At 35.2% G+C, this 11,815-nt stretch overlaps 1 non-coding gene across 1 annotated transcript; it reads right to left on the bottom strand.

Annotated features, from left to right (window-relative positions):
* Positions 1 to 2,432: 2,432 nt before the first annotated feature.
* Trnam-cau (transfer RNA methionine (anticodon CAU)) lies at positions 2,433 to 2,504 on the bottom strand. The gene has a single exon. It is a non-coding gene; the product is annotated as a tRNA-Met (tRNA).
* Positions 2,505 to 11,815: the final 9,311 nt, after the last annotated feature.

The raw sequence follows: 11,815 nt of genomic DNA, 5'->3' as shown, positions 1-11,815 counted from the left end.
CCGTCCAATCACAAAATACAAACTTTTGAATAAAAAGTATCAGAAAATGGTGCAACAGCCAGTTCAGAAAACTGATAATTTGTGTGGCTTTTACACAATATTTGCAGCATTTCAACTTTTTATATTTTTCAAACAAAACTGAACAATGTTCATGATGTTCATGTTTTAAACTTTAAAAGAAATTATATGTGAATTAGATAAATTTAATGTAAAATAAGTTGAAGTGAAATAAAGTCGACAGTAATTTTTTTCTAAATTCCTTAATTCTTCGTTAGTTACTCAAATTTTTGTTGTCGACTTTATTAACTACTCGGCTAAATGTACTTTAATACTCTTTTCTTTTTTACTGTCATCATGTAAATGTTTGATTAATTTTGTATTTGCATGTACTTAATTTTTACTGTGTCTGTTATTTTGTACTTTTTAATTCAATTTTTTCTTTTATTTAACATTTTCTCAAGTTATGAGCGCGTAAAATCCCACTAGTAGTGTGATAGTGCCAGATTAGCAAGAGGTAGTTTCGATCTACCGACCTCTGAGTTATGAGCCCAGCACGCTACAACTGCGCCATCTTGCTATTTAGGGTCAGCTATACCTAATCCTTATACATTGCGGCGGCTATACCTAATCTTAATACATTGCGGCGGCTATACCTAATCTTAATACATTGTGGCGGCTATACCTAATCTTAATACATTGCGGCGGCTATACCTAATCTTAGTACATTGCGGCGGATATACCTAATCTTAATACATTGCGGCGGCTATACCTAATCTTAATACATTGCGGCGGCTATACCTAATCTTAATACATTGAGGCGGGTATACCTAATCTTAATACATTGCGGCGGCTATACCTAATCCTAATACATTGCGGCGGCTATACCTAATCTTAATACATTGCGGCGGCTATACCTAATCTTAATACATTGCGGCGGCTATACCTAATCTTAATACATTGCGGCGGCTATACCTAATCTTAATACATTGCGGCTGCTATACCTAATCTTAATACATTGCGGTGGTTAAACCAAAAAAATGTTGAAATTTACTGCGAGGGGAATTATCCGTTATTGCGCGCTGCCTGTACAATTCCCTGCGCGCTGACTGTACAATTCCCTACGCACTGACTGTACAATTACCCGCCTGTACAATTCCCCTGCGCGCTGCATTAATCCCTAAATGACCTCTAAAATCACGTGACAAGTGGCTCCGGAAAATCACCCTGGTCTGCTCCTACCCTACTACTAATACCTTGTCCCTGTAGTTAATCTTAATACGTTGCGGCGGCTATTCCTAATCTTAATACATTGCGGAGGATATTCCTAATCTTAATTTGTGGCGGCCGCTATAACTATTCTTAATACGTGGCGCCCGCTATAACTAATCTTAATACTTGGCGCCCGCTACAACCTATCTTAATACATGTACGCCGCCTATACCTTATCTTAATACATTAGTGTAGACCCACTCTCAAAAATAAACCCTACACCCTATCTTAATACATGGGGTCTACACCCCCCGGGAGACATGCTCACCCTATTACTACTAAAGTTATTCTATAATTTCGTAAAAAATCAAGCAAAGTTTTCTTAGAGCAAGGTAAAAAGTCCAATGATTGTTGCTTTTTTGAAGAGAATGAGTCTTTTCAGCTTGACTGTACAGTTAGAAATCCGTGTTTTAATTGTACTTGCGAAATAAAGCAGAGAAAAATTGTTTGTCATGGATAACACTTCACTGAGACAGATTATTGAACGAATCCCAGAACTCAAATACCGCTATATTGGATCCTTTCCAGCAGATTGTGTTCCAAGACTAACCACATTCAGCTTTGCTATCATCAACACTTCTCCGAGCAGTGAAGCTGGAGAGCATTGGATAATGATTGCTCGACTCAATCGAACTTATTACTATGCTGATTCTTTGGCCCGTCCAATCACAAAATACAAACTTTTGAATAAAAAGTATCAGAAAATGGTGCAACAGCCAGTTCAGAAAACTGATAATTTGTGTGGCTTTTACACAATATTTGCAGCATTTCAACTTTTTATATTTTTCAAACAAAACTGAACAATGTTCATGATGTTCATGTTTTAAACTTTAAAAGAAATTATATGTGAATTAGATAAATTTAATGTAAAATAAGTTGAAGTGAAATAAAGTCGACAGTAATTTTTTTCTAAATTCCTTAATTCTTCGTTAGTTACTCAAATTTTTGTTGTCGACTTTATTAACTACTCGGCTAAATGTACTTTAATACTCTTTTCTTTTGTACTGTCATCATGTAAATGTTTGATTAATTTTGTATTTGCATGTACTTAATTTTTACTGTGTCTGTTATTTTGTACTTTTTAATTCAATTTTTTCTTTTATTTAACATTTTCTCAAGTTATGAGCGCGTAAAATCCCACTAGTAGTGTGATAGTGCCAGATTAGCAAGAGGTAGTTTCGATCTACCGACCTCTGAGTTATGAGCCCAGCACGCTACCACTGCGCCATCTTGCTATTTAGGGTCAGCTATACCTAATCTTAATACATTGCGGCGGCTATACCTAATCTTAATACATTGCGGCGGCTATACCTAATCTTAATACATTGTGGCGGCTATACCTAATCTTAATACATTGCGGCGGCTATACCTAATCTTAGTACATTGCGGCGGCTATACCTAATCTTAATACATTGCGGCGGCTATACCTAATCTTATTACATTGCGGCGGTTATACTTAATCTTAATACATTGCGGCGGCTATACCTAATCTTAATACATTGCGGTGGCTATACCTAATCTTAATACATTGTGGCGGCTATACCTAATCTTAATACATTGCGGCGGCTATACCTAATCTTAGTACATTGCGGCGGCTATACCTAATCTTAATACATTGCGGCGGCTATACCTAATCTTAATATATTGCGGCTGCTATACCTAATCTTAATACATTGAGGCGGGTATACCTAATCTTAATACATTGCGGCGGCTATACTTAATCTTAATACATTGCGGCGGCTATACCTAATCTTAATACATTGCGGCGGCTATACCTAATCTTAATACATTGCGGCGGCTATACCTTATCTTAATACATTGCGGCGGCTATACCTAATCTTAATACATTGCGGCTGCTATACCTAGTTTTAATACATTGCGGTGGTTAATCCCAAAAAAAATTGTGAAATTTACTGCGAGAGGAATTATCCGTTATTGCGCGCTGCCTGTACAATTCCCTGCGCGCTGACTGTACAATTCCCTACGCGCTGACTGTACAATTACCCGCCTGTACAATTCCTCTGCGCGCTGCATTAATCCCTAAATGACCTCTAAAATCACGTGACAAGTGGCTCCGGAAAATTACCTTGGTCTGCTCCTACCTTACTACTAATACCCTGTCCCTATAATTAATATTAATACGTTGCGGCGGCTATTCCTAATCTTAATACGTTGCGGCGGCTATTCCTAATCTTAATACGTTGCGGCGGCTATTCCTAATCTTAATACGTTGCGGCGGCTATTCCTAATCTTAATACATTGCGGAGGATATTCCTAATCTTAATTCGTGGCGGCCGCTGTAACTATTCTTAATACGTGGCGCCCGCTATAACTAATCTTAATACTTGGCGCCCGCTACAACCTATCTTAATACATGTACGCCGCCTATACCTTATCTTAATACATTAGTGTAGACCCTCTCTCAAAAATAACTCCTATACCTCATCTTAATACTTGGGGTCTACACCCCGGGGAGACTTGCTCACCCTATTACTACTAACTTTTTACTAAATTAACTTTTTACGAAATTAATTTTTACGAAATTAATTTACGAAGAAAAACTTTTTTACGAAATTATCGAAGCAGTCAGCCACAACGTACAATCAAGCGCAAACAAAATGTTTGAATCAACAAAAGTAAATAAGACTTCTATTTAGTGAGATTGAGTGACAGGGTTACAAAAATGAAAGCAAACAATATAATAATGAATTTTTTTTTTAATTTTAATTTTAAAGACCTTAAAACAAACAGCTGAAAACTGAAATCTTTAACTAGGTTGAGTTATACGTCCTGGGGAAGCAATTGAGATCTATCGTCATTAGGTATATGGCGTATAACAACAAAACGAAAGACAAACATAGGCAAAAAAAATCATAAAATTTTGCGAGATAACTATGTCGAAGCCCAAAAAGCATAAATTATATAACAAAATCAATTAACATATTCAGATGCGCTTTTTTCCAACGCGGTGCATTTTTTCTACTATGCTTTCTTTCAATATGATTAGTCAATTATGCGATAATTCGACAAGGAAACAAAATGAACTTACAAATTATGCAATTAAGCTCAAAAATTGAAAAAAGGCGTACTATCAAAACAAAGAGACCATTAGTTGAACAAGAAACCGTTATGTACATTAAATTATAACCCACAAGAAACTGGTTTATTTTTTTACTGAGAGTGCTCCCGAAATCGAGAGAAAAGATAAAATATTGGCAAAGTTAAAAAATTAACCGATATTTCTTTAAAACAAATATATTCTAAGTCATAACAGACAATTAATAACAATTGAAAGAAGTGTCTAGGTTCATTTTTTACCTCCTAAACAATAACTGGATCTTGGACTGGGGACAATAAGTCATTTGGTTACAAAAAAGATAACAAACGACAGCAAAATTCAACAATTACATAGAAAATCATTACGAAAACAATTGGTCAGAGCAACAAAAACAATTAACTCTGAAGTCGTGATATCATCTCGTTGGGTCTCGTTTTTTAAAATTAGTGTCTGTCATTAATAGAGCTCTGATTTGAATTTTTTTACGTAGAAAAGTTTACGTAAAAAACATTTACATAGCGGAAAAATTTTTTAAAAGTCGCGCCCCACTAAAATCTAAAAAGTTTTTAAAAAGTTTTATCCATGGCAACATCACGATCAGCCCAAATCTTGCTGCGCGTCTAACAAAATACTCATTTGTTCAAATGGTTGCAAAATAGATCAATTTTTTATCAAAATTTTTTTCATTTTGTCAAAAAAAATGGAAAAAAATGCATTTTGTATCATTATCGAGATTAAGTTTGCCAAAAAAAATTGCCAAAATTATATTTGCAGAAGAATCCCAAAGCCAGTGGGTGTACAACGAGCTCGCTTGTCCGCCTAAAAAGAGCTAAAAAAGCAAATTTGGTAAATTCTAGCCGAAAAACTTGGATCGAACAATTCAGCAACCGTCCTCTATCTTTACAGATAAAATCAATAACACTACATTTAACAAATTGAAAAAGTTTAAAATTTTAGCAAAATTGACAAAAAATAGGTCAAAAATACCAAAAATGTGAATAAAAACAACTGAAATACGTCTATTATCCATAAAAATTTAAACCTCGATAACCCCCTATAAAAAGCGAAAATTGAAAAAATATTTTCAATTCCATATTTTACGCTGGACGGGCTTTTCAATAATTCCACTCATAACTCCCTACGATGATTATATCGATCGGCCAAAATTGTCTACACAAAAAAACCATTTGAGTATATAGTTCCTCCCCCACTAAATTGGGTCGGAACAATTAGGGAAACCAGGGTACGATTTCATCGGTGACTAAAACTTCAAGGCAGAGAGCTTAGTTTGAAAAACTGAACTTAGACTTTCACTTCTCTAAGTGTAAGTTCAATGTTTCAAACTAAGAAATCTGATTTTTGACACTTGGATCAAACCGCTATGAATAATCAGCTGCTTTGCTATCGGAGACGGAGACTTTTGGTTTATTTCAACTCCTGTATATGTTTAAGAAGGAAACATTTCTTTCAGTAATTTGCAAAATTTGTGCTCTTATCTTCAATTTCGAATGAAATTCAACACTTTCGTATGTTTTGGTTCTCTAAATTAGTTAGAACAAAACTTTTTTCCAACGCGGTGCATTTTTTCTACTATGCTTTCTTTCAATATGATTAGTCAATTATGCGATAATTCGACAAGGAAACAAAATGAACTTACAAATTATGCAATTAAGCTCAAAAATTGAAAAAAGGCGTACTATCAAAACAAAGAGACCATTAGTTGAACAAGAAACCGTTATGTACATTAAATTATAACCCACAAGAAACTGGTTTATTTTTTTACTGAGAGTGCTCCCGAAATCGAGAGAAAAGATAAAATATTGGCAAAGTTAAAAAATTAACCGATATTTCTTTAAAACAAATATATTCTAAGTCATAACAGACAATTAATAACAATTGAAAGAAGTGTCTAGGTTCATTTTTTACCTCCTAAACAATAACTGGATCTTGGACTGGGGACAATAAGTCATTTGGTTACAAAAAAGATAACAAACGACAGCAAAATTCAACAATTACATAGAAAATCATTACGAAAACAATTGGTCAGAGCAACAAAAACAATTAACTCTGAAGTCGTGATATCATCTCGTTGGGTCTCGTTTTTTAAAATTAGTGTCTGTCATTAATAGAGCTCTGATTTGAATTTTTTTACGTAGAAAAGTTTACGTAAAAAACATTTACATAGCGGAAAAATTTTTTAAAAGTCGCGCCCCACTAAAATCTAAAAAGTTTTTAAAAAGTTTTATCCATGGCAACATCACGATCAGCCCAAATCTTGCTGCGCGTCTAACAAAATACTCATTTGTTCAAATGGTTGCAAAATAGATCAATTTTTTATCAAAATTTTTTTCATTTTGTCAAAAAAAATGGAAAAAAATGCATTTTGTATCATTATCGAGATTAAGTTTGCCAAAAAAAATTGCCAAAATTATATTTGCAGAAGAATCCCAAAGCCAGTGGGTGTACAACAAGCTCGCTTGTCCGCCTAAAAAGAGCTAAAAAAGCAAATTTGGTAAATTCTAGCCGAAAAACTTGGATCGAACAATTCAGCAACCGTCCTCTATCTTTACAGATAAAATCAATAACACTACATTTAACAAATTGAAAAAGTTTAAAATTTTAGCAAAATTGACAAAAAATAGGTCAAAAATACCAAAAATGTGAATAAAAACAACTGAAATACGTCTATTATCCATAAAAATTTAAACCTCGATAACCCCCTATAAAAAGCGAAAATTGAAAAAATATTTTCAATTCCATATTTTACGCTGGACGGGCTTTTCAATAATTCCACTCATAACTCCCTACGATGATTATATCGATCGGCCAAAATTGTCTACACAAAAAAACCATTTGAGTATATAGTTCCTCCCCCACTAAATTGGGTCGGAACAATTAGGGAAACCAGGGTACGATTTCATCGGTGACTAAAACTTCAAGGCAGAGAGCTTAGTTTGAAAAACTGAACTTAGACTTTCACTTCTCTAAGTGTAAGTTCAATGTTTCAAACTAAGAAATCTGATTTTTGACACTTGGATCAAACCGCTATGAATAATCAGCTGCTTTGCTATCGGAGACGGAGACTTTTGGTTTATTTCAACTCCTGTATATGTTTAAGAAGGAAACCTTTCTTTCAGTAATTTGCAAAATTTGTGCTCTTATCTTCAATTTCGAATGAAATTCAACACTTTCGTATGTTTTGGTTCTCTAAATTAGTTAGAACAAAACTTTAGTCCCACGCGTGCCTCGGGTCCAACAATCGGGCGCAAGCGCCCTCGTGTCAGGGCACTAATTACCTCAGTCGGCCAAGATTTTGTTCCCACATATACCTAATTAACTAAATTGACCTGCCTCGCGGCTTTAGTGCCTGAGTTCTTAAACCATTGATTCTCTAATAAAACGATTTCGGTTGATTTCAGTGAAAGAATAATTGACGTCAAAGATGACTGACTAGGTCTTTATAGGTAGACGACGTAGATGGGATCCAACAAAGTGCCAATCAACCTTTTGATCATATCCGTTAACAATGAAGAGAGGTTAATCATTCAACCTTCAATCGGCTGCGTTAGTTTAAGGCAGCTGACTTTTGATTTTGTGATAGTTTCTGAACCTTCGAAAATCAAAAATATTGAAATTTTTTTCTCAAAGCGGGTCAGTTAGTTTTAGATGGAATATTTGTCTGATAATGTGTTTATGGTGCTGAAGATTCATATCTGGACGAATATTCATTGACGAACATTTTAAGCATACAAACCAACTGGCGTTTATTTACCAAATATACTCATTTAAATCGATTATTATGTCCGAAAAAAGAAGTGACTTAGATGGTCAACTCTAGTTAAAACACTCATGTGCACATTTTAAAATGCCGAAAGTCTGCAGTGCCAGAAGTTAAAATGCAGAAGTTGCTACTTAGCCAGAAGTAGAATTTCGTTGACTTTCGTCATTTTAAAACGTTCGCGTTTCAAGCATGGCTAAGTCACTCTGCAGAAGTCACTTCGAAATTCTGACTTAATATCTCGAACCTCTTCGCGGTTCTCGATAAACGCCAGAAGTTCTCAGTGACTTCAAGCAGAGTCACTTAACCATTACTTCTTTTACGGTGAAAATTATAAATCCGACCAGACTGACCTTATCGTACTTTCAGAATGTTCATGAAATGCAGCCTTGAAATACGTACATACATGCAGTTTAAGTCTGCCGTTTTTCAAGTGTCGTATTTTCTTTTGTCTCTGAGAAAACGAATGCTGAGTTGAAGCTTTAGACGGAAAGCCCAAAGTGAAACGTGTTGATTGAGAAAAGCCCTGATTAAAAATAGAGGGTTGCTGAGGGTAGGGGGGGGGGGGGGGGTTAAGAGTAGTTCAGGGTTCATTTATTGCTGTACAGTTCGTGTACTGTTTGTGCAAATGGAATAAGCATTTTAACTGCTGTCTATCCCGTTTAGTAATAGCAGGCCGTAATAGGATGTAATTTGTAGAGTCTGTTCCAATTTTCTCAGCTTCAATCGGAAATTGGGCACGTTGCGTTCACTCTTGTAATCTTTGCTTCATAAAATTTTAAATTCCATTTTGCCCTTTTTCAGAGGAACTTTAAGGCTCGTTTTAGATTACATCATTAAGCAAAAAACTGTAAACTAATATCCAAGATTTAGTGGGTAACATTACACCCTAATTGTTACATGTTTACGTACTATTTTTAAAATAACGCTTTCCGATTAACTCTATTTTACGATTTGACATTAATCAAGAAATGTTGGGCTGTAAATTACAATGGGCGATAGTTGTGTGATTAAAAAATTGTGAAACCTTAAATGTTACTTTCACCCTCGGGGCCATAAAAGTTGCTTGCTTTTAAAGACCCTTTCTGACTTGGTAAAAATGTCAAAGACACAACCACCTTGAAAAAGCACAAACAATTTGTATACATTTTATTGCTAATTGGTTGTATTTTGCGTCATTGTGGTACTGTAGCTTTAACAGTTAGCGTGGCTTTGTTAAAAATTGAGTCAGACATTTCAGCACACTTTTATTTCATCATTTATTCTCCAAATAGTGAAACAGATTCAATGGTATTACGTGAATCAGATTAAATACTCGAAGCCTTTCAACACTCGCTAATTGACTTGGAAAGTGGCTCTCTAGTTGAGGAAAGGTTTAGCCCACAATTCAATCAGCATGGTGCCGCCCGTGCTGGATTTGGCGATTGTTGGTGCCCCGCAGTCAGGCAAGTCTGCAATAGTGAGGGCGTTTAATGAGCCCAGCTTCTCACATCCCGTCGAATCTAGTCAGCTAAGGTCAGTAGCCCACCTCCGTCACATCAATTTCACTTACAAGAAAACCTGAGTGGAGTCGTCCACTGATAAAAATTGGTTTAAGCGTGAAAAAAGAGGAAACAGTTTGTCTATCGACCTTTCACCAATTTCTAAGGGCGGAAGCAGTGCAATAAAGATGTATTAATTTGCAAAAAAAAAGAAGTTAAGAGATGAAATTAATATAAAAAGGCTGACCCTATTTGGGCTCCTTTTACAGCCCTAAAGTTTAAAGAGTTATGGCTAATTATTTGTGCGCGCCAAGTAGACCTACCTAGTTCTCTCAGACTAACCGACTCTATAAAACACTGAAGATAAACTTAATTTTTATGGTGGTAATACCAGCACTTGAGTCAATGGTAAACACATATTGCAACTATCTATTAGACTGAATAAAGTCAGACGTGTAAGAGCTATATAAAAGAGAATAGCGTCTTCTCAATCTCTGATTGTTTGACTCAGTATTTCGTCTTCTACAATAGGGTGGAGTTAAAAGATGATATTTTGGGTGGAATGAAGTAGACCGTAAAAACGTTTGCCTTCACGGAGAATTGAACTCTGATCTATGAAAACCTATGCTCACATGATTCCACTAACTAGGTCGTATTCGATTTGTTAACAGTAAAAAGTTGGACCATTCAACTAAGGGTGGAATAATTGAATGAAGAACCCCGCCTAGTTGACTAACAGTGGTCCTGTAAACAGGTCCTGTTTATCAAATTGGTCTTTTACAGAAATCCAAGGTTAAATTAAGCAGTAAACCCTCTTGACGCATGCTCCATGTAATGATCTCATTCATTTCTCCTAGCCCTTTCACCTTCCTTGGGAAAAATTCACTTCTCGGGCAATCGTCATTAGTTTGTGGATATTGGATGTTTTCGTTATTTTAATCTCCCGCTGCCGTGAGGCAAAGCGAACAGAGGAAGGTTGATAACATATTTCGCCTCTCCTTGGGCGACAAAGTTTATTAAATTGCTTCCCACCAATTGGGCGACCGAACAAATTCCACAGTTGTCAACATATATAACTCACTCATTTCTTTCAGTATTTACACTTCGGAGGCAATGTTACGACTCTTATCCGCTATTAAATTTCTAATAAGAGTTGAAGAAATTTGAAATAAAAATGAACTTTAAATCGAATTCCGCAATGTTGTCTCGTGTACTCTTATCCCCAAATTTTTATGGTCGAGATTTGAGTCCACTCTTATCCCTAATATTTAAGGTTGAAATAGGTTCTAATCCTCAAAAACTTGTGGAATGTAATAGCACTCCAAAATATGCTCAAAATTTTCTGACAATCATATACAGCGTCTAATGAAACTGCTGCTCTTGAAAAAGATCAGTTTTTTATGCAAGCGTTTGAGAAAAACATTACGTGCAAACCAAAAATAGTACAAAAATCAAATGCAGATCAAAAATACAGACTTGGGCGTTTTTCCCTGCTTCAGAACTCTTAATTACTTGTTGATATAGTCGAATGGCAAACTGTCAAGAAGGCCTGAAATAATGTTCAGATATTAATTGGTAAGGGTGTTGAAAAATTTCCAAAAAGTCAAAAAGTGAACTCTTCTTTGTGCATTTTTCAAAATTTAGTTTTTAATGTTAACAAAGAGACTCGGTAATATGTGCGTTCGAACATAAAGTTCCGACCCCGCTCATCTACATTTTTGACATGATTTTCTACCAAATGAGAAACAGATAGAAAAACCCAAAAATTCAAGTTTTTTTCAAAAAATTTGTGCATGAACGACAATATCGCCTCCAACGCAAATACTTCAGTGGAGTAAAAAAATGCCGCATTGCATTGATGAGATCTGCATTATTAAGAAAGCGAGGTAATACGAACAACAAAATCACACAACAACAACAAACATTAAATACATCCAAAATTTATGCCCATTTCTTTTTTTAAAAAAACTTAATATTAAAGTCAGTATAGCGTCAGATAAAACTGAGAGTGAACAAAATAACTTGCAATTTACTCGAAAGATATTGGATCAGTCCATAAAAAGGCTTGGTTCTAATTAGACAAAAAAGAAAAAAAAGCAAAATAAATAAATTCGTATATGGTTTTAAAAACAATTAATTGCAAAATAATGAATACATTTAGATATCAACTGAACACACCCAAAGATTTTAATATCAGAAATGCCTATGTACGAGGGCACTAAGACTTGT

The sequence above is a fragment of the Convolutriloba macropyga genome, chromosome 7, assembly GCF_964194025.1.
Source record: "Convolutriloba macropyga chromosome 7, txConMacr16.3, whole genome shotgun sequence".
NCBI lineage: Eukaryota > Metazoa > Xenacoelomorpha > Acoela > Convolutidae > Convolutriloba > Convolutriloba macropyga.
This window is presented reverse-complemented; position numbering and strand designations above follow the sequence as displayed.